Genomic DNA, 24,072 nt, shown 5'->3' with positions numbered 1-24,072 from the left:
AAGATTGAGTCACCTCTGTTGTTCAACGATTGGTTTACACTCTTCCTCAAGCAGAATTTTATGAATGCAACAAGAAGGGATGATTCCCTTGATATCTGCTATAGTCCATCCGATTGCTGATTTAAACTCTCTCAAAATTCTCAAGAGCTTGTCTTCATCACTACCTAAAAGGTCAGATGCGATAATAACAGGAAAAGTAGACGCATCACCTAAAAATTCATACCTCAAGTGATCAGGCAGTGGTTTTAGTTCAAGTGTGGGAGCTTCCATAATAGATGGTTTGAGACGCTCCTGAGAATGTTTAAGCTCTGATAATCCAAGAGACTCGAATGGCAAGTCCAATCTCCTTTTCCACGGAGATGCACTCAAATACTGCAGTTGTTATTCCCCTTCTTCATCTTTACTATCAAATTCCCCTGTTAAGGCTCTCTCTAAGGCGTTAGTCCTTAGCAATTGATCAAGCTCCGAATTCACTACAGAGTCGACCAACTCCACTTTAAAGCACTCCTCTTCATCAGTAGGGAATTGCATTGCATTGAAGACATTAAAGGTAACGTCCTGATCCTGAACCCTCATAGTAGGCTCACCCTTCTGCACATCGATCAGAGTTCACCTAGTAGCTAAGAATGGTCTCCCTAAGATAATGGGAATCTTCTTATCTTCCTCAAAGTTCATAATGACAAAATCAGCAGGAAAGATGAGTTTGTCCACCTTAACCAATACATCCTCCACTACACCTCACGAATAAGTGATGGATCGATCAGCCAGTTGTAAGGACATGTTTATAGGTTTTGGATCAGACAGACCAAGTTTCTTAAAGACAGACAATGGCATCAGATTGATGATAGCTCCCAAGTCACATAAGCACTTGTCAAAAGATAAGTTTCCAATAGTGCATGGTATCGTGAAACTTCATGGATCTTTCAGTTTAGGAGGTAGTTTCTGTTGCAGCACAACACTGAACTCGTCCATGAGAGCAACGATTTTCAACTCCTCAAGTTCAAGCTTCCGAGAAAGAATACCCTTCATGAACTTAGCATAGCTTGGCATTTGTTCTAGATCTTCCGCAAAAGGTATGTTAATATGCAATTTCTTGAAAACCTCCTGAAACTTGGCAAATTGTTTATCGAACTTCTGCTTCTGAAGTCTTTTAGGATATGCAGGAGGCGGATAGACTTGTTTATCTCCAGTATTTTGCTCAGGAGTAGTGTTTTCAGTAGAAGTCTTCTTCGTTTCCGCTTCGACCCCCTTCTGATCAGCTGTTTCCTCAAGAATTGCATTTTCTGAAGCTGGCAAGGGCGCGGGCACACTTGATATATGCGCGGGCGCGCCCACCTTCTGGAGAAATTTTTCAGATTCTTTGTTTTGATGATTTTTAGGGCTAACGACCTTTGCAGACCTCAAGGTGATTGCCTACAACTTTTCCTTGACTTCCCTCTTGCTTGGATTAGCTTCTGTATCACTAGGAAGAGTTTTTTGTTGTCGGTTCAATAAAGCATTGGCAATTTGCCCTATTTGATTCTCCAGAGTTTTAATTGAAATCTCTTGGCTTTTGCACATCAGCCTCAACTCCTCCAATTCAGATTTTTCATTCGAAGGTGGACCTACCCCTACATGAGATTATTGTGGCATTCCCTGTGGCTGAAATTGTTATCTTGGTATAAACTGTTGCTGAAAACCAGGAGGATTGAAAAGGCTGTTTCCAAACTGCTGGTAAGGTTGTTTCATACCACCCTGATTATTGCTGCAGCTGAAGTTAGGATGGTTGCGGTTGTTAGGATGATAAGTGGCAGGAACTGGTTGATGCGTACTACGAAAGTTGCTCACAAATTGAGCTGATTCACTAGATATAGCACATTGCTCCGTCGCATGCGAACCTGTACAAAGCTCACAAACACTAGTTATCTGATGAACACCATAGTTGGTCAGGGAATCGACCTTCATAGTCAATACTTTGAGCTGAGCAGTGATAACCGTAGTTGCATCCATCTTCAGAATTCATGCTACCTTGCTTTGTGGTAGTTTCTGAGTTGGATTCGGATTTCATTAGCATCCATCATCTCAATTAGATCATAAGCTTCCTCATAGCTCTTAGCCCATAAAGCTCTACCTGATGCTGCATCGAGCATAGGTCTTGACTGTGTTACCAAACCATTATAAAACCAATTTATCATCATCCAGTTAGGCATTCTATGATGAGGACACTTCCTAAGCATCTCCTTGTAGCGCTCTCAGGCTTCACATAAAGATTCTCCTGACTGCTGTGCAAATTGAGTAAGAGCATTCCTGATTACAGCAGTTTTTGCCATAGGGAATAATTTAGTAAGAAATTTCTGAGCAAGATCCTCCCATGTCGCAATAGAACCTGGGTGTAGAGAGTGCAACCAGTTCTTAGCTTTATCCCTCAGAGAAAATGGGAAAAGTCTCAATTTCACAGCATCTTTCGAAACACTGTTGAACTTGAAGGTGTTGCGGATCTCGATGAAATCCCTAATATGCATATTGAGATCTTCCGTTGGAGAACCCCCAAACTGGACTGAATTCTGTACCATTTGAATCGTGCCAGGCTTGATTTCAAAGGTATTAGCTGCAATGGATGGTCTGACAATGCTAGAATGAGTGTCATTGATCTTTGGTTGAGAATAATCCTTCAATTCTTTCGTTTCTGCTGCTGGTTCTCCCATTTCTATGATCACTTCCTTTAGTACTTCTTCTAGTTTGTCCTTACGAGATTGAGAACGTGTTCGCATAAACGCTCGATCGAATACCTGAAACACACAAACAAAGTAAACTTTGTAAGAAAATAATGATAATTGGATTTTATATCCACTTAGAATGCTTCGTAAAGGCCCGAATTGGTGATTTGTACTCAAGTTATTTGTGTTTTTGATGTGTTTTTGTAGTGTTTTGCATTTCAGGGTATATTTGGAAGAAGGAATAGATTTTATATTATTTCTATGCTAAAAGGGTGTTAGGATGCAGCCTCGGGAGTTAGCATGAAAGAAACCAACAATTGAAGTCAAAGAAACAAGAAAAATCATAATTTCCAGAAGGTTAGGGCGGCCACGCTAGTATTGGGAACGGCCGCGCCCATTTGTCAGAAAGCGAGAGCGCCCGCACTGGTATGAGGGGCGACCGCACTGGGTCGGGATTGTAGAATCCTGATTGCAATATAATAATGATTTTCAGACTCCAGATCGTATTGGGCTTATATATAAAGCCTTTTGAAGACATTTTTGAGAACAACGAGAAGAAGGAGAGAGCAGTAAGAAGACCTAATAGCACAATACAATGAAGGAGAAGAAGATCTTATTTTTACTTGTGATTCTTTGCTTAAGTTGTAACGTTGGATGCTTGTTTTCTTATTCATTTGAACCTTACACTCTTGTTAACGTACTTTTGATTATTATTCAGTTTATAAAGATCTAGTTTTTATACCATGCTTTCATTGGAACCCATGGTGACGATAAGTTCGGTTATGAACTAATCGTTATCGTGGGATTCTAATGGATTTACTTATGGATTTCTATAGTTAATTTGTTTCAATATCTTGGTGTGTGGTGATTGATTGATATCCTAGTATTGGTTGTGCTTATTCATCTTATGTACGTAGCTAACATATAAGATAGCGTGTTAATCTCTATTGAAGCGAAAGTGAATATAGAGATTTAGAACTTGCCATGCTAGCATAGGTTCATGTATAATTGTTATGCATGATTCGTAGGTAATTTTAACCATCTTACTTGTCCTATGTAATCACGATAGATAACTTGCGCATTAAAATGTTATATTTTCAATTCTATAGACATATAGGGTCTAAGCATAATTGGTGTCTACTTAGCTTCTACCTCTTTTGTGGATGTCTAGTAGTAGGGTATTCGTGCAACGAAAGTTGGCGTTTACTAGTTCCGTGTTATCTGATTAGTTGTCATCACCATTGCATGCTAAGGTTAAGAACAATGACTTTGAATGAAGTATTTAATGAAGTTAGAATCCCATGTTTGTCTCATATAGTTAATTCAATCACTTTTATTCTTAGTTAATTGCATGTTAGTTTAATCTTAGTTATAAACATCTCAACTTATTATTGTCTTAGCATTGAGCGATAGCCATACCATTGTTTCATAGGTGCATAATCATAAGTTAACTAAAAAGAGTCTCTATGGGTATGAATCTGATTTATATCTTATACTACTTGCGAACGCGTATACTTGCGTGTAATTTTAGCGCATGTTTTCGCCCTAACAAGTTTTTGGCGCCGCTGCCGGGGACTCGGTGTTAATTTTAGTTTATGTGCTTGTCATCAGTGGTCGTTAAAGTTCACTGACTCGGATTATTTTCTTACAAGGTTTGCTTTAGTCGTGTGTTTCAGGTACTCTAGTTTTTATTGCAATGGGCGAACTAGCAGCAGATACGAAAGCTTTGATGGATTATTCTCAACCGAAAATCAATTACATTCAGTCTAGCATTTTCAGACCAGCCATTGCTACTAATACCTTTGAAATCAAGTCTAGGACGATTCAATGGGTACGGAATTCAGTCCAGTTTGGGGGTTCTCCAACGGAAGATCCCAATACGCACATTAGGGATTTTATAGAGATCTGCGACACCTTCAGGTTCAATGGTGTGTCTGAGGATGCGGTGATACTGAGACTGTTCCCATTCTCTCTAAGGGATAAGGCTAGGAGCTGGTTACACTCTCTACTAGTTGGTTTTATTGCTACTTGGGAAGATCTTGCTCAAAAGTTTCTCACTAAATTCTTCCCTATGGCGACGACAGCTGCAATCAGGAATGCTCTTACTCAATTTGCGCAGCAATATAGAGAATCTCTATGTGAAGCTTGGGAGCGCTATAAGGAGATGCTTAGGAAGTATCGTTATCATGGAATGCCTGATTGGATGATCATCAATTGCTTCTATAACGGTTTGGGAGCATAGTCAAGACCCATGCTTGATGCAGCATTTGGTGGAGCATTATGGGCAAAGAGTTATGAGGAAGCTTATGATCTAACTGAACTGATGGCTACTAATGAATATCAGTATCCAACCCAGAGATTGCTACAGGGCAAGGTAGCAAGAGTTCTTGAAGTGGATACTGTTAGGAATATGTTGTGTACTTGATGATAACTTGAACAAAACACTTAGTAGATTTTAGTTAAGTGAAATTGTAGCTTTCAACGGATGATCATTCTCAACATTCGTTGAAAGAGTAGCTTATGTACAATAAGACTAGGAGCACATTTCTGCATACTTGAATGGCTTAGTGAATTAGATGTTGTAGATTTTTCAAGTCATGTTATTAACTAGATTGATATGCAAGATAGGATGGTGAATTGTATATATTAGATACCTTGTAATCTTGTATAAGTGAAATAGAGTTAACTGCCAAAAGGATAGTCTCAACGGATGATCAACATAAGTCTCAACGGATGATTAACATAAGTCTCAATGGATGATCAATCTAAGTTCCAACGGATGATCAATCTAAGTTCCAATGGATGTTCAAATTTAAAAGAGCAGTTGATAGTGACTTGATAGTCACATGCGTTGGATAGATGCAAATAGAATGTGGCATCCTGTTTAAAGGTTTTAGAGAACAAAGAAGCATTTCCATTTCCATGCTAAAACAGATGATATTCAAAGATGTTGGAAAGAGAAATGTAGCAGCATGAAGTTAGACTAGATATAGTTTGTTTTATTATCTTGTCTTATTATCATGTAACTTGGTGATATATAAACCAAGAGTAGCAAGTTGAAAAGTATCTAAGAGAGTAAGCATTTTTCCAGAGAAATAGATAAGGAAAAATCTGTTAAGAATTTCTATGTTCTTGATTCTCAACTTGTAAGCAGCTGTGAACAATTTTGTTACACAGAGTTCTCATCCTAATATATATCTCTGGTGGAAAAGTTCAATCCATCGGAAAGTTTTTAAATACTTATATTTATTAACTTTGTGCTTTGATTTTAATATTACTTTTATTCCGCACCTAGCTAAATCAAACACAGATATATATTTATAAAAGAACAGTTCTTGAAATTTGAAAAAGAAGCCAGAATTACATTCAACCCCCCTGTAATTCTTGTTTAGATTGTTTGGGAATAATAATTGGTATCAGAGCAAGCTCCTAAAGTACAAAGAGTTTAAAGATCACAACAACTAACAAGATGAACAGAAAAGATGTTGGAGTAAAGATTCCATTTCTAGACAAAGACAACTATCACCATTGGAAGGTGGAGATGCACCTGCATCTCCTATCTCAAGATGAAGCATATGTGGACTGCATTGAGAAAGGTCCACATGTCCCTATGATAGATGCTGATCCAAAGCCCCAAGCAAAATGGTCTGATCTAGATAAAGAACAAGTTCAAAAGGATAAAAAGGCCATAAATATTCTGTTTAATGGTGTTGACAGTGACATGTTTGACAACATCATAAATTGCAAAACTGCTAAGGATTTCTGGGATACAATTTAAGTTATATGTGATGGAACTGAGCAGGTAAGAGAGAACAAAATGCAACTCTTGATTTAGCAATATGAGCATTTCCATAGTGAAGAAGTTGAGTCACTCACTATCATTTTTAGTAGATTTCAAAAACTACTGAATGCTCTAAAACTGCATGGAAGAGTCTATCAAACAAAAGAATCAAACCTCAAATTCCTTAGATCTCTGCTAAAGGAATGGAAGCCTATGACAGTCTCATTGAGAAATTCTCAAGATTACAAGGAGTTCACCTTGGATAGACTGTATGGTATTCTAAAAACCTATGAACTTGAAATAGAGCAAGATGAGAAGATGCAGAAAGGAAGAAAGAAGGGAGGGTCCATTGCATTAGTTGCTGAGCAAGAAAAGGAGAAGGAGATAAAGGTTGAAGTTGTTGAGTCTGCACCAAACCTTAGAGTTTGTGAAGGCAAGGAAAAAGGGCTAGTAGCTGAACATAAAGACCATCTTAGTCAAGATAACATGGATACATAGATTAGCATATTACTTTTCTATCCAGGAGATTTGCCAAGCTCAAATTCAAGAAGAATTCTGGAGCAACTAAGTCAAACAGAAACATGGTTGATAAGTCTAAATTCAAGTGTTTCAAGTGTGGCTTGGCAGGTCATTTTGCTAGTGAGTGTAGAAATCCTGATTCTGGTAAAAAGAAGTTTGAGCCTGTTGATTATAAGCAGAAATACTTTGAGTTGCTCAAGCAAAAGGAAAGGGCTTTTATTACACAAGAAAATGACTGGGCTGCAGATGGATTGGAAGAAGATGAAGATACAAGCTATGTCAATCTAGCACTTATGGCCAAATCAGATGAAATAGAGATAAGTTCATCAAGCAATTAGGTAATCACTACCAACCTAGCTCATTTATCTAAAGCTGAGTGTAATGATGCCATAAATGACATGTCTACTGAATTATATCACCTGTGTGTTACACTCAAGTCTCTCACTAAAGAAAACGATAAAATTAAAGAGAACAATATGTTTTTAAGTGAAAGAAACAATGTGCTAGAGACTTAATTTGTTGAGTTTGAAAAATTGAAAATAGAATGCAAGATTGCTAAGGATGAACTAACTGAATCCTTAAAGAAAGAAGAGATTTTAAGAAAGCAACTTGAACGAGAACAAGAAGTAATTAAGGCATGGAAATCATCTAGAGATGTTCATGCTCAAATTACTAAAGTTCAAGGTATAGAATCTTTTTTATGATGCAGCCTGGAAAAAGAACAAGGAAAGGCTTGATTCCAATCTGGTTGAAGGACTTTCAACGGATGATGAAAATTATCCATCGAATAATCAAAAGGATTATCGGTCGAAAGAAAATGAGCAACATCCGTTGAGTGTAAGTAAGCTAATTAGAAAAGCTAAGTTAGCTAAGTTGAATGAAAAATATGGATAAGTTTCTAAGAACTTTGTTCCAGGAGAAACAAGTCAAGTGAAACAGAACAAAAGAGTCAATGTAGGTCATCTTTCTATCAAGCAATTGAATGACAGATTGGAGAAAATTAAAGTGAAAGCAGAGTCAAAAAGGATAAATAATAGAAATGGGAAAGTAGGGATTAACAAACATAACAACTACATACCTGATAAGTATGCACCAAGAAAGATATGTGTTAAGTGTGGTAGTGTTACTCATTTGTCTGTTAATTGCAAACTTGATATGCCTTCTCTCATGTCTGCACCATCTTCATTTCCTAGCATGCCTACAATGCCTATAAATGTTATGCCTACATACAACTTGAATGTACAGTATGCTAACATGCCATTTGCACAAAATCCATATTATGCTGCATTTAGTATGTCACAAATGCCATTTAGCATACCTTACTGGAATAACATGTTTGCACAGAATATGCCTTTCCATGTTAATCAAGTTGTGCATGATAATTCTACAATGATAAATGGTTTTAAGGTTCTACTCAATTGACTAAGGATAAACTTCAAGTACCTAAGTCAAATGAAGACAAGCCCAAGAAACCTAAAAAAAAAGCTAACAAAACAGGACACAAGGAAACTTGGGTACCAAAATCAACTTGATTTGATTTTGTTGTGTGCAGGGAAATAGAAAGAATCTTTGGTATTTGGATAGTGGGTGCTCAAGGCACATGACTGGAGATTCTACCCTTTTCACTGAGTTCAAGGAAATAGTTGGCCCAAGTATCACTTTTGGAGATGACAACAAGGGTTATATTGTGGGATATGGCTTGATTTCAAAAGATAATGTCATCATTAAAGAGGTTGCCCTAGTGGATGGACTCAAGCACAATTTGTTGAGTATCAGTCAGATTTGTGACAAGGGCAACTCAGTAACATTCAATTCTGAAGCATGTGTTGTGACTAACAAAAGAAGCAACAAAGTGGTTCTCACTGGAGTGAGAAAAGGAAATGTGTAGTTAGCTGATTTCAACTCATCAAATGCAGAATCGGTTACTTGTCTATTTAGCAAGGCAAGTCAAGATGAAAGTTGGCTATGGCATAAGAAACTGTCCCACCTTAATTTCAAGACCATGAATGAACTGGTCAGGAAAGATTTGGTAAGAGGTATTCCCCAAGTGGAATTCTCAAAGGAGGGACTGTGTGATGCCTGTTAGAAAGGGAAACAAATCAAGGCATCATTCAGAAAGAAGCTTTATTCAACAATTGAAGAACCTTTGTAAATGTTGCACATGGACTTATTTGGAGCAGTAAACATAGAAAAGGTATTGTATAGTAATTGTGGATGATTTCTCAAAGTTCTCTTGGACATATTTTCTCAAGTCCAAAGATAAAGCTAGTTAAATCATCATCAATCACATAAGACAAGTCAACAATCATCCTGATTTCAAAGTAAGAAGAATCAGGAGTGACAATGGAACTAAGTTCAAGAATTCTGTAATGAGATCATTTTGTGAAGAAAATGGGATCATGCATGAGTTTTCAGCAGCAAGAACCCCACAAAAAAATGGAGTGGTGGAAAGGAAAAATAGATCTCTTATTGAAGCTGCAAGGACAATGCTGGAAGAATCAAAGTTACCAACATACTTTTGGGCTGAAGCTGTAAATACTGCATGCTACACTCAGAATATTTTTTTGGTTAATGAAGCAAAATGCATGACACCCTACCAATTGTTCAAGAATAGGAAGCCAACACTAAACTTTCTTCATGTCTTTGGCAGTAAATGCTATATCTTAAGGGATCAAACTGATCAGCATGGGAAGTTTGATGCCAAAGCAGTTTAAGGCATCTTTATTGGATATGCTGTTGAAAAATCATATAGAGTCTATAATCTAATAACCAACATTAATATGGAATCTGTACATGTTGTGATTGATGATAAAAAGATTGAAGGACTGTAAGATGGAGATTTCCATGAAAGCCTCAAATTTGACAATATTGAGATGGTTTGTGAAGACAGTGATGATGAAAGTGATCAAGAACCAATGTCTAAGGAAAATGCAGAAAAATCTACAACTAATGAAGCACATAATTTAACATCCATCGAGAGACCAAGTACATCATCCATTGGAAGACAATCTACATCATTCGTTGAAAGACAAAATTCAACATCCATTGAATCATCAATAGAAATTGAGGGCTAATACATATCACAATCAGAAAGGGCCCCAACTACAAGTCAAAGATCCACAAACTCAGGAGGAGTTTCTTCTAATCAAATCTCTCACACATTAAGACAACAATGAGGCCTCTTAATCTAGACCTAATCTACCTCAACAGAGAAAGTGGACTAGAGATAACCCATCTGAACTGATCATTGGTGATGCATCTTTAAGAGTGTAAACAAGGAAAGCAACTCAAGAGGAATGTCTATATAGCAGCTTTCCAATCTCAAGAAGAGCCTAAAAAGGTAGAAGAAGCTCTATTGGATCCTGATTGGGTTTTAGCTATGCAGGAGGAGCTAAACCAATTTGAAAGGAATAAGGTATGAAAGTTGGTACCCAAACCTAAAGGAAAGAATCCTATTGATACTAAGTGGGTATTTAGAAACAAGATGGAAGAAAATGGCATAGTTTTCAGGAACAAAGCTAGATTGGTTGCTAAGGGCTATTTCCAACAAGAAGGAATTGATTTTGATGAAACCTTTGCTCCGGTTGCAAGACTTGAAGCCATCAGAATTTTCTTAGCCTATGCAGCCCATGCCAATTTCAAAGTCTATCAAATGGATGTTAAAAGTGCCTTTCTAAATAGAGATTTGGAGGAGGAAGTCTATGTCAGTCAGCCTCCTGGTTTTGAAGATCCAAATTTTCCAGAATATGTCTACTATCTTTTGAAAGCACTTTATGGACTGAAGCAAGAACCTAGAGCCTGGTATGATACTTTGTCAAAGTTTCCCTTTAAAAATTACTTCACTAGAGGTACTGTTGACAACACCTTATTCTTTAGAAATGTTAATGGCTCTAGTATACTTATTCAAATTTATGTAGATGATATTATATTTGGCTCTACAGATGAAAAACTTTGTAAAAAGTTTTCCAAATTGATGCAAAGTAAATATAAAATGAGCATGATGGGAGAACTAACTTACTTTCTTGGTTTACAAGTTAAGCAAGTTAGTGATGGAATATTCATTAGTCAAACCAAATATATTTATAATCTTTTGAAGAAGTTTGATCTAATGAATTGCACATCTGCAAAAACTCCCATGGCCACTGCAACTAAACTTGAATTAAACACTACTGAAAAGTCTGTGGACATTTTAAGCTATAGAGGCATGGTTGGCTCACTTTTATATTTAACAGCTAGTAGGCCAGATATAATGTTTGCTACTTTTCTTTGTGCTAGATTTCAGGCTGATCCTAGAGAATCTCATTTAGTAGCTATTAAGAGAATTTTCAGATATCTCAAGGGAATACCAAAACTTGGCATTTGGTACCCTAGATATTCTGGCTTTGATCTAACTGGTTATTCAGATGCAGATTATGCAGGTTGTAAATATGATAGAAAAAGTACAACAGGAACCTGTCAATTTCTAGGAAACAAGCTAGTATCCTGGTTCAGTAAAAAGCATAATTCAGTTTCTACTTCTACAGCTGAAGCTGAATATATTGTTGCTGGCAGTTGTTGTGCACATATTTTATGGATGAAAAATCAATTGTTGGACTATGGTCTACAAGTGAATATGATTCCTATTTTCTGTGATAACAAAATGCTATTTCCATCACCGAGAATCCAGTACAACATTCAAGGACCAAGCACATTGACATCAAGTACCACTTCATTATAGAGCATGTTATGAATGGTACTGTGGAACTTCATTTTGTTCCAATTGAAAAAAACTTACAGAAATCTTTACCAAACCACTTGATGAGTCCACCTTCACCAGGTTGGTAAGTGAGTTAGGTATGCTTAATTACTCTTAATCTATTTTGATGTCTAAGTAAATTGAAATGAAGCCAGAGTAAAAGTTGATATTTTCTTTCTTGGACAAAATTTTGACTAAGTCAGAATTTGTATCTCGACGGATGTTCATTATCCGTTGGAAATGAATATCCGTTGAATTATATTATTCGTCGAAATATCAATTAATACTCTGGGTAATTTTCTCATCATCCGTCCAATTTTACTCAATCTTAGCCGTTAATTTTGAGCATCATCCGTCGAATTTACTTACAGCCTGTACGTATATTTCAACGGATAATCTTAGAATTTTGACAGTTTTCTTTATTTTTAAACGGCTATTTTGGGTTTATTTGATTGGTCACTTTAATTTATTTTTTACTTTTGACAGTTAATTTCTGAGATAGTATAATAGCTAATTTCATTTCTATTCGTTATTTTTATCTTTCTCAAGCAATCTCTCTAAGTCTCTTCTTCTCCAAAGCAAAACCTCTCTCTCTGTAACTAATCTCAATCACATAAATGGCACCAGTAGTCAAGATTATGTCCTTAACTGGGTTCGTGTATGAAAAGAACAACTTTTTGGCTCTGGTGAACAAGCAAATTCCGGCTTCTGAAGATTATCACAAGATGATGGACTTCATACTAAACTGTAAATTGAGCTATGCCATGCTTGAGTCCCCAACCATCTACTGTGAAGTTGTCGAGGAAATCTAGACTACGGCTATGTTCAATTCAAGAGACAAAACTATTACCTTCACTCTCAAAGGTACTGAACAATGTGTTAACTGTGATATAATAGAAAAGTGCTTTAAATTTCCTGAAAATAACACACTAGCTCCACACACACACTGATGTGAGTAACATGCTAGTCTCCATGGGTTATGCTCTAACTGCCACTAAGTTAGGTGAAGTTAGAAGATTAGGCCTTAGAAAAGAATGGAGTTTCTTGTGTGATTCTTTCATTAAAGTATTTTCTAGCAAAATCAGTAATTTTGATGATGTATCTTACTCACTTGTTCACATGCTTTATATGCTTCTTAGATATAAATATTTCAATTTCAGCACATATGTCATGTATGAGATAGGGAGTAAATTAGAAGATATTAAAAAGAGATCTAAGAATATTTATTAAGCTAGATTTTCATGATTCTAGCTAATTTTGTTTCTGAGAATCTCTCAATTGAGAACCCAACAAACAAGCTAGATTGTTAGGTCCAAGAGAGAAGAGTTATTGTTGATCTTAACAGGTCAAGTCATCACAAGGATGTTCCACTTGTATACATGCCCATCATAGAACAACCTCAGGTAAGTGAGGTAAACACTTTTGTCCCCACTACTTCTCTACCCATTTCTTTGCAAATAACTGTGGCAATGACATCTGTGACAATGACCTAACTGATGCCTACCTAAGTCACAAAACCAAAAGTTTCTAAATCCAAATCAAAGAAAGCCCCCTCTAGTCTCTCTCAACAGAAGCTAGTTGTAAAATCTACTAAAAACCAAGAGGGGAGTGTGAAGGGGAATGAGACTGGTGAGGGACAGGGTGAACATCAAAGAAGCCCTAAGAATAAGGTTGGAGAGGTGAGTGAATCACAGCCTAGCCATACTACAGTTTCCCAACAAACTGTAGTGATTAATAAGGATATTAGCTCATTGCTAGTTGCATCCTCCCAAAAGGATGTAACTATTGGACAAAGCTCTCAGCCAAGAGCACAGGCCAAAAGGGTAAGGGACACAAGCTCACCCCAAACCTATGCTAGAAATAAGAAATCTAAACACATTGGGGATACACAGGGTGCACACACAGTGCCTACTGCAGTCAAAGACTCAGTACATGCACCTTCTCAAAGTCAGTTTGATGTGGCTCCAATAAATGTGGAGTCACAACCAAAATCTTTAACTATCGAAGCACCAAACGCACCAAACTCACCCACATATTCACTGGATGTAGATATGATTCATACATCAATTCCTGATTCTCCATCTTTAACTCTCATGGAGGAGCCAAAAATCCAAGCAAGTGAGCATCATCTTTTGGATGATTTGTTGGCTCACTTGCCATTTCTTTCTGAGTCTACTGAAACATCTGTGCAAAATCTCAAATCAATCACCACAGATTCAACAGTAGTCTCTACTCTAAACTCTATCATTTCTTCTATCTCGATGGATATCGTTCATCCGTCGACTAGTGATTGTATCTCGATGGATGTGCTTAACAACAGTCATCCATTGAAACTCTCAACTACTATTTTGATGGATGTTCCTCATCCGTTGAATATCACTGCACCACTTTAAACTTCAACAAATGTTACAAGTGTGGATGATCTAGTAGTTGTACAATCACTCTTAAGACTGAGGGAAGGGAGTGAATTGAGTGAGAGGCTGAGTTGCTCTCAGGAAAAAGGAGAGGAAAAGAGTGAACACATGCAAGCTATTTCTTCCATCTTGGCAAAAGTGAGTGAGGGGAGTTCCACCTTAGTAGGTGAAGGTGAGGGTGTGAGGATGGGAAGCCAAGGGGAGCCCTTGATGTAAGAAAATAGAGATAATGAGAGAAATGCAGGTACAGAAGTATGGGAAGTGCCAATTGTAAGTGAGTTAATGGATGTCAATGAGGCTGAAAAGAAACAACTGATTCAGCAAGAATATCAAGCTGTCTTAGATTCTGTTTCTTATGAAGCTGAGGCATTTACACACCTTGTTCTAGCTTATCAAGTTTTGGCTGAACAGGACAATGTGGCTACTGAAAGAATGCTAAATTTGGTGCATACAACTGCCTCCATGCAAAGAGCCAAAGATGCCATCTCAGCCATGCCACCCACAGTTGGTGATGATGTTAACTATGGGACTGGTGGTTCTGAGGATCTTTTTGGGGATGAAGAGGATGATGAAGGAGAGTTCATGGACATAGGGGGAGAATCTGGCCCTAGCTCAAGATCAAATATCCATCTTGGGTGTTTTCCAAAGAATGTGATGAGCACCATTTCAAATCTACTCTATTTCACATAATTCAACAAATTCAGACAGCTCTTCAAGCCACTACAAATGCCAACACCAAGAGACTTCTTCAAGCACATCTAGGCTCTTTTAAACTCCACCAAATCCAATCTCTCCAACACAATCTAGAGGTAACTGCACTGAAAACTGAAATTGGTCAGATCAAAAAGGATGTTGCTGAAAGATTGGAGGCCAAGTTTCCTGACACAACCATGCTAGACATCAACAGGCAACTGAGGAAAAACTATCATCTAGACACTAAAGTGGACTCCTTGGATAAAAGAGTCAAAAATATAGAAGCTTCAATAACTACAATCCATCTACGTCAAACCCAACAAACTCAGCTACTTCAAAAATTGGTGACTGCACAGACCTCAACCTCTACTCAACTTGATGCTAACAAAAGGGGGAGAAAGATATTATTCCAGCTAGTCAAGGGGAGTCAACAAGTGAGGGGGAGCAAGTGCTCAAGATTCAAGTACGAAAAGTAATTGTTCCAGCAATTACTTTTCCAAAGCCACCAGTCTTGGACATCACTGATCTGATCAAGATAGAAGCTGCTAAGTTAGAATTAAATGAGAAATCTAAACAGCTTGATTTTGCACCAGTTGAGAAAGAACTGGATGACAAATGAAAGAAAATTGATGAAGAAATTCAGAAGAAATTTGGTCAAATTGAGAAGAAAGACAAGGTCTTTTCTCACTTCTCTTAGTTGTGACAAATTTCAATCAATGAAATGAGCCTAGGGAACTTAGAAAGGGTTCAACCCTCAACAATCAAGTCTCCAAAGGCCAGTATGATTTTCAAGCCAAAAAGGAATTATCCAAAGAATTCAACCAAAAATCCACTGGACCTATCATATGAAACCCCTAGGCCAGATAGAAAGAAGCTGCTTGGAAGGTCCATAACTTTCTTCAAAGACCCTAGAGACTCAGTGCTAAAGAAAAGAATTGCTAAGATCTACAGAAATGGTAAACTGTTCTGTGTAGTGGTTGGGCATCCACAATTTGCAGAAGCTAAGAAAGAGGAAAAGGTGAGGCTCAAACAACAACAAAAGCAAGCTGCTTTAGAAGCCAAGAACCAAGCTAAAAAGCCTGCAATCACAGAAACTATTTTGCCAACTAAGAATCTGGGTGAAGGAAAGAAAGAAGAACCAAAACAGATAAAAAGGAAGTTCATACAAGATGCATGCAAAGAGAAAGATAAATTTTGATGAAGATAAGGAAGACTACATAGCATCCCAATCTACAACTTCAAGTCGACCAGCCATTCCTACAATGAAGGAGACTGAATTCAAGGTTGATCCCAACATCACCTTTCATGGTGATCCTGTTGTTCCAAAGGATGAACCTATAGATTGGGACATCTTGCCTCTTCCTGATCTAAACCTCCCCATCTTTGCTAAACAAAGGAAGACAAAAGAAAGAGTGGTCAAAACAGTCAAGCCTAACAAGCTCAAATCCAAGCAAGTGGCCAAACCCAAACTTACTGTCAACAAAGGAGATCAACTCTTCATATGTGACATCAAAGAATTCTCAGACATAAATATCTATCTGAATGAGCTTGAAGAAGTCAGATCTATTGATGCCTACAAGCACCTTTCAGAGAGATTAGTTTTCAGGTATAGGGTTGGTAAAGAAATTACATGGCCACTTCACAGAATTCTCCATGAAGGCTACTCAACTCTAGTAACTTTCTTCTCCTCAATCAAGAAAAACTTTGGATTTAACATAGTAGCCAAGAAAATGGTACTAAACAAGATTGAGGAGATAAGAAATAGCTGGAGAGGACCAAATGCACTCCCAAGAGTATTATCTATTCCCTTCACTGGAGATAGGGTGCATTTGAGGCCATACTGGATCATGGAGTTCAAGAATGAAAAGAATATTAGAAGATTCTTCAGACTGGAAGATCGGCTAAAGATTGCAAGCAATGAAACTCTAAAAGAAATGCAAAAAAAGCTGTATCTAACAAATAATGAAGAATCGGAATTTTACAGACAAATCCAAAACCAGATTGAAGAGAATGATGTGAAGCTGGGAAAGAAGCCAAGGCAATCAAGGAAATGATCTTAATTTGCTTGGTCTAGAGGAGCACCTTGAAAATGATCTGTAAGACACTCTACAAATCTTTCTTTGTGAAAACTTTCAATAGACTGTAGCACTTGTAAATTTTAATCTACTAGATCTCATTCTGTTTTCATAGAGTGTTTTGTTATCATCAAGTTTTTCTTAATTTATGGCTACAATTCTGGTAGACATAAATTGGGGGAGATTGTTAGGAATATGTTGTGTACTTGATGATAACTTGAACAAAACACTTAGTAAATTTTAGTTAAATGAAATTGTAGTTTTCAACGGATGATCATTCTCAACATCCATTAAAAGAGTAGCTTATGTACAATAAGACTAGTAGCACATTTCTGCATACAGGAATAGCTTAGTGAATTAGATGTTGTAGATTTTTCAAGTCATGTTATCTACTAGATTGATATGCAAGATAGGATGGTGAATTGTATATATTAGATGTGACGGCCTCAACCCTGGGGTCAGGAGTTGACGTCACTAAACACGACAAACAGAAATATAAAACACAAGATTATTATTATTATTAATATACACTAACACGACCCCGAACCAAAATCCGATCCAGGTTCAAGTATGATCCAAGCTACACATTATTACAAACCATTTATTCAAAAAGTCTGACACACTAATTTATTCAGCAACTCATCTGACCGCACATGGTCTGATACTAACTACCTCAGAGGAGCCGGGTCCTGAAGGGGATGAGACTTGGTTCTGCCAAGGTCTGATTGGTCTTCTAGGCATCTGCGATATATATAACAGGTTGTAAGGGTGAGCATAATCTCTCAGCAGTACCAACATATGAATATCAAGATAAAAACAGTAATGTAAACAGTTATAGGAACATAACTAAAAATTATTATGAAATCCACATTCTGTAAATCATTCTGAGTATCGGTAAACAAGTAACTGGATATCACTGACTAGCATGATTTTAACAAAATAAAGGTAGTTGTGTGCTGTGTAAATACCAGAGTCCAATTTTAGCATGGTATTCACATTTATAAATCCACTATATTAATTACTTATACCCTTACGGGAATGACAAAGCCATATCAGATACGTAATGGATATGTGAAGACAGCTGATCAAGCTATCAACACCAGGCGGCTCCAACTGTTGTTAGTCGCTAAGCACATGCTAATAATTCACGCAAGTATACACGATCGCAAGTAATATAGAATTATTTCTAGTTCATTCCCACAGAGACTGGTTTAGGTTAACTATGTGATTTATGCACTTATGCAACAATGATATGGCTATTATTCAATGTTAAGACGAATAACAATTTGGGTTTTGATTATACTATGATTAACTATTGAGAATTATCCAAGAGAACATTAACTAAGAGATTAAAGAGAGTTGAATAATATATGACACAAACATGGGATTCTAACTTCATTAAATACTTCATTCAATAGCCTTTTCGTTTTTAACCTTAGCATGTAATGGTGATGACACTAATCAGATAACACAAAACTGATAAACGCCAACTTTCATTGTACGAATACCATACTACCAGACATCCACAAAAGAGAAAGAAGCTGAATAGACATCAATTATATTTAGACCCTATATATCTATAGAATTTGACAATATTATGGTTTATTGCACAAGTTATCTATCATGATTACTTAGGGCAAGTAAGATCGTTAAAATTACCTACGAATCATGCATAATAAATACATGAACCTATGCTAGCATGACAAGTTCTAAACCCTTAAATTCACTTTCACTTTATTAAGAATTAACACGTTATCTTATAAGTTCGCGACGTTCATAAGACGAATAGGCACAATCAAAACTAGGTTATCATACAATCACCACACACTAAGGCATCGAAACAAATTAACTAAAGAAATCCATAAATAAATCCGCTAGAACCCCAGGATAACGATTAGCCAATAATCGGACTCATCATCAACGTGGGTTCCGATGAAAGCATGGTATAATAAACGTAGTATTTATACTGAATAAATAACAAACCAAGTACGAAACAAGAGTATAGGTTCACGAATAAGAAAACTAGCATCCAAAGTTAAAACTTAGAACAAAGAATCACAAGTATAAACTAGATCTTCTTCGCCTTCGTTGAATTGTGCTAAAACGGTCTTTTTACGCCTTTTCCTTGTGCTCTGGTACGTCTCCTTATGAAAAACGACCTTTATTTAGGTATATATAGCAGCCCATGGGTAGTAGAAGTCCTCCAATCAAAAGCCCATAAGAATCAGGATTCAGAAATCCTGACCCGGCGCGGCCGCGCGCTTGATCAGCGCAGGCGCGCTATGTCTCTGCTCTTCGGGTGCGCGCTATGACAGCGCGGGCGCGCTGACCTTCTAGAGAAAATTCTTTTTTTTTTCTTCTTTTCTTGCTGCAATGAGTTGCTCATCACGAGATTTATTCCTTGGACACCATCCTAACACCATATTAGCATCAAATCAATGCTAATTCACCTGAATTCCCGATTAATGCTTGAAATGCAAAAAAACACTAGAAACACATTAAAACACCAATAACTTGAGTACAAAAACACCAATTCAAAGCTTAATGGAGCGTTATAAAGTGTCATAAATGCCACTCAATATAACCCCAAACTTGAATCGATGATTGCCCTCAAGCATAAACAGACTCAAATAACAAGAAATATAAATGCAATGATCCCCATAGAATAACTAAACCAATCAATGAGCAACATCTCAAAAAATACAAGTATTCGCATAAAGATCAATCAAACCCCACAAATCAACCTACAAACCAGAGACATGCATGTATGCAAATGCTTACAGATATACCATCGCATCTAGATCAATAATCATGACTCACTACTCATCAAACCAATCGCAAGGTTATAGATAAAATAAAATCTAGACTCAAAATAACTTATAACACTTCAATTCTTATATTGGAGTTTTATATGAATTCATGATTTTATTCATACCACATAAACAACACAAATATGCTTATTTGACCGTGCAATGAGTGAGGTCCACAAAAGACTTATACAATAGTACCCATGTAGCGAGCGTTAGGTTAGCGAATCCCAGACTATAAAAGCCTTAGGTCACTAGGCACAAAGTCCCCTAAGAACTTAATAACTCGAGTACTAAAGAGCCCACTCATGATCAATTATACATAATACTTATATATTTTTTTCTTTTTCTCTTTTTTTTCTTTTTCCTTTTTTTCAAATTTCTGAATGAGTGCATTTCGCTCCATCTCGCTCAACCTTAGACTACTCATATAAAATGAGTTGGCTACTAGCCATTTGACACCGAGCCACAACATCTAGCAATGAAATCCAATTTTCTTCAATTTTTTAAATATCCATGTTAATTTATTATTAAGAGATCCTAAATTCTAAATATAAACAAGCGATTGAACCTCGACAAACAAATAAACCATGACCATGATCTAGCCCTCAAGCAACCTATAAGATTTAGTGAAATACAATTGTCTCTAGCATGCAACTCAACTCGACAAGACTTAACATCACTAAATACGACATCATGACACTAGCATCAATATCACAAATCAATTGGAAAAATCATCTTAGGGATCATGTTATTATACAAATGCATGAAACTATATGAACAAACTATCATAAAAAAACTACAAAAAAAACTACTTCATGGCAAATATGCAACTATATGAACTAAACTATCATGAATATAAAAACTATATGCAACTCGCACAAAACATATTCCTTCAACTACTACCCCCAAACTTAAAATGTTCACTGTCCTCAGTGAAGGTAATAGTAAGGAATCAGGTATACCTACTCAGAATCAGGATCCTCACCCCCAACGGGTGGAGTGTCAGGCGTGTCTAGAGGTGGATCCATGAAGTCCTCACCAAATACTGGCCACTGGATGTCAACACCTGTAGCTCTGAATGCAGTCCCTAGTGCCTGGGGGAGATCACGTACAAACTGACTATGGATGTCATGCATCACATCCATCCTCCTCGCTAAACACCTATATTACGTCGAACACAAACCAACTCCAACATCTGCTCCTGCTTCCTCCTGCTCCTGCTGCTGTGATGCCGAAGGACCGACCTCTCCCAACTCAGCTCTCCAAGCTGCCTTGCTCGCCTGCGCCGTGCCACCAGCATATGCCTGAGGAGCTGGCCTTCCACCTGGCAGATGGTCATAAGAATATCCAAGCCCTTTAGGATCGGGCTTCCCACCATACCACTCTGTCATGTTTAGCAACGTCAAATTGTCAATCGGAGCACTAGGAATCTGGAGTTTCTCGTGTGCTGGCCAATGAACACCAACTACCACACACAGCTTCATCACAACGGATGCATAAGGTATAGAACCCGTAGTACTCCCTCGCAAAAATCTCTGAATCCCTTGGTGAATAACGATACCAAGGTCCACATAGTCACCCTGCAGAATACCCCAAAACAAGCGTGCACGCTCTACAGTAATCTCATGCACATGAGAAGATGGCATGATGTTAGCACAAATAAAAGAATTCAATGCACGTGCAAACTTGTTCATGCACGAAGCAGGGAATGTAGAATAATCAGTCGTGCCCCTCTTGAACTTCCAGTGATTCTCAAGCACATATAGAGTAGCAACTATCAATACCAAATCAAACTCCTCTGGAGTCTTCTCATTCCAAATATCCTGACCGGGCTTCCTCGCGGGCTGCTCAATCACCCTCCTTATTTCCTCAGCACTGTACTCCACCGTCATCCCCCGAACCACAGTGAAACCATTCTTCTCCGCCTTCACATTAGCATAAAACTCATGAACCACACTCATGGGCACAGTAGCGGGTGCCTCGCAAAAAGAAACCCAGCCCATCTCCTAGATCATCTCCAACAACTTACCATCTTTCCCTGATGGTAGAAAACCCATGCTCCTTGGCTATAGGTTTCGAGAGAAGCCTCGTATACTCCGCTTCAGCCTCGGGAGTCGAAAACCTTGGCCTCACACCACCGGTACTCGAAGAATCAGTGGTGCTACTGCTTACTTGAGTTCGCTGTCTTTTGGGTGCCATTGTGATTAAATAGGAGAAAATAAAAGATAAGTGCTTGAGAGAGAATTGTGTTTGAGAATTTGAGAAGTGATGGAGAAGTTGTGTATAAGTGTGTGTATAAATAGGATGTTGGAAGAGAATTAGATACGGAATAGAAGTGAGAATTGATTATGGGAATAGTGGGAATAATAGGTTTGATTTGGAGAGGGAAATTTGGGATGTGGAAGAGTAAAAATCGGGTAGAATTTGATTTTGTAGTAAAGTCCCTGATTTTCTCTTCTTTTTCTGCATTTTATTTTTTTCGGAATCAGGGGCAGCGCGGCCGCGTGCTATCTCAGTGCGGCCGCGCCATGCTTCTGTCTTTTCAGCACGACCACCCCGCTAGGCAACACGGGCGCGCTCTGTCTCTGGAGAATTGGTGCGGCCGCCCCGCTTCCACAACGCGGGCACGCCGTGCCACTGTACTTGGCCCTAAAATTTTTTACTTTTTTGATTTTTTTGTGTTTTTCTCCTTTCTTTTTTCTTCCTCTATCTACTAATGTACAAAAAACTGATAAGTGGCCTTTTATACCACTTAGAGCGTTTCATAACGGTTTGGATTGGTGTGTTGAACTCAAGTATTTTGTGTGTTTGACGCGTTTTTAGTGTTTTTGCATTTCAGGGTATAACTTGCTTAGATAGGTGGTTTTTATCAAATAAAGCTTAAAGAAGTGCTTGGAATCAGTCTAGAGGTGATGAGCGAAGAAATCAGCAAAAACAGAAGCAAAATAAATTATTTTCCAGAAAGGTTGTAGGCACCCGCCTGAAAGAAGCAGGCGACCGCCTGATAGCAGGCGCCCGCGTGGAGGAAGCAGGCGGCCACCTGTGTACGGAAATTCAGATTCTGGATTTTATTAATTCGGGTATAATTGGGCTTCTGTCAGCGCTGGTTCTCTTGGGTTATTATATAAACCTTATGGGAAGACATTTTCTTTATCAAGAGCAAGGGCAAGAAGATTGAGAAGACCGTTTTAGCACGCAACAACAAAAAAGAGGAAGCATACATTATCTTGTGATTCTTTTAATTCGTTGTAACAGTGGATGCTAGTTTTCTTTATACTTTGAACCTTAATACTCTTGTGACGTACTTCATTATTTATTAAGTATTTTTAATCTTTATATCGTTGTGTTATTACCATGCTTTCATATGAAACCATGGTGACGATGAGTACTATTATGGGTTAATCGTGATCATGGGATCCTAGCGGATTTACTATGGATTTCTTTAGTTAATTGTTTAATACCTTGATATGTGGTTATTGTATGATATCTAGCATAGGTTGTGCTTATTCGTCTTATGTGTGTCGCGAACATGTAAGATAGCCTGTTAATCTCTTGTGAAGCGACAGTGAATCTTGAGATTTAGAACTTGCCATGCTAGCATAGGTTCATGTATTGTATGCATGATTAGTGGGTAACTCTAACCGTTTTACTTGCCCTGTATAATCATCATGAATAACTTGCGCTTAAATTATTATGTTATCAAATTCTGTAGACATATAGGGTCTCAACATAATTGATGTCTATTCAACTTCTATCTTAATTGTGGATGCTTGGTAGATTGGTATTCGTACAATGAAAGTTGGCGTTTATCAGTTTCGTGTTGTTCGATTAATATCATCACCATTACATGCTAAGGTTAATAACAATAACTATTGAATGAAGTAGTAATGAAGTTAGGATCTCATGTGTGTTTAATACTATTAATTCAAGTATTTAATTCTCGTAGTAATTATTAGTTAACCAACCTTAATTGTTATTATCTTGACATAGAAGAATAATCATACATTGGTGAGTAAGTGTTAATTAAATATAATTAATCAGAGTCTCTGTAGGAATGAACTAGAAATCATTCTATATTACTTGTGAACGCGTATACTTGCGTGATTTATTTATCGCATGCTTTGTTCCTAACAAGTTTTTGGCACCGCTGCCGGGGACTCGGTGTTAATTTGTTTAGTTTATATACTTGCCATCAGTGGTCATTAGGATTCATTGATTAAGACTTGTTACTTACTGCTTCCGGTTGTGTTTCAGGTACTCTAGCGAGAGTTTATGCAAACATGTTCTCGCACTCGCAAGAGAAATCTAGATACAGCTGAGGAGACAGATATAGCTTTTGACTTTCTGGA

At 37.6% G+C, this 24,072-nt stretch overlaps 2 non-coding genes across 2 annotated transcripts; one reads left to right on the top strand and one right to left on the bottom strand.

Annotated features, from left to right (window-relative positions):
* Positions 1-2,187: 2,187 nt before the first annotated feature.
* LOC141716326 (small nucleolar RNA R71) lies at positions 2,188-2,292 on the top strand. The gene has a single exon (XR_012573039.1). It is a non-coding gene; the product is annotated as a small nucleolar RNA R71 (small nucleolar RNA).
* Positions 2,293-4,782: 2,490 nt separating this feature from the next.
* Positions 4,783-4,889, bottom strand: LOC141715771 (small nucleolar RNA R71). Its single transcript, XR_012572521.1, has one exon. It is a non-coding gene; the product is annotated as a small nucleolar RNA R71 (small nucleolar RNA).
* Positions 4,890-24,072: the final 19,183 nt, after the last annotated feature.

The sequence above is a fragment of the Apium graveolens genome, chromosome 3, assembly GCF_009905375.1.
Source record: "Apium graveolens cultivar Ventura chromosome 3, ASM990537v1, whole genome shotgun sequence".
NCBI classification, from domain to species: domain Eukaryota; kingdom Viridiplantae; phylum Streptophyta; class Magnoliopsida; order Apiales; family Apiaceae; genus Apium; species Apium graveolens.
Note: the sequence above shows the minus strand (reverse complement) of the source record. Positions and strands in the feature narration are given on the sequence as shown.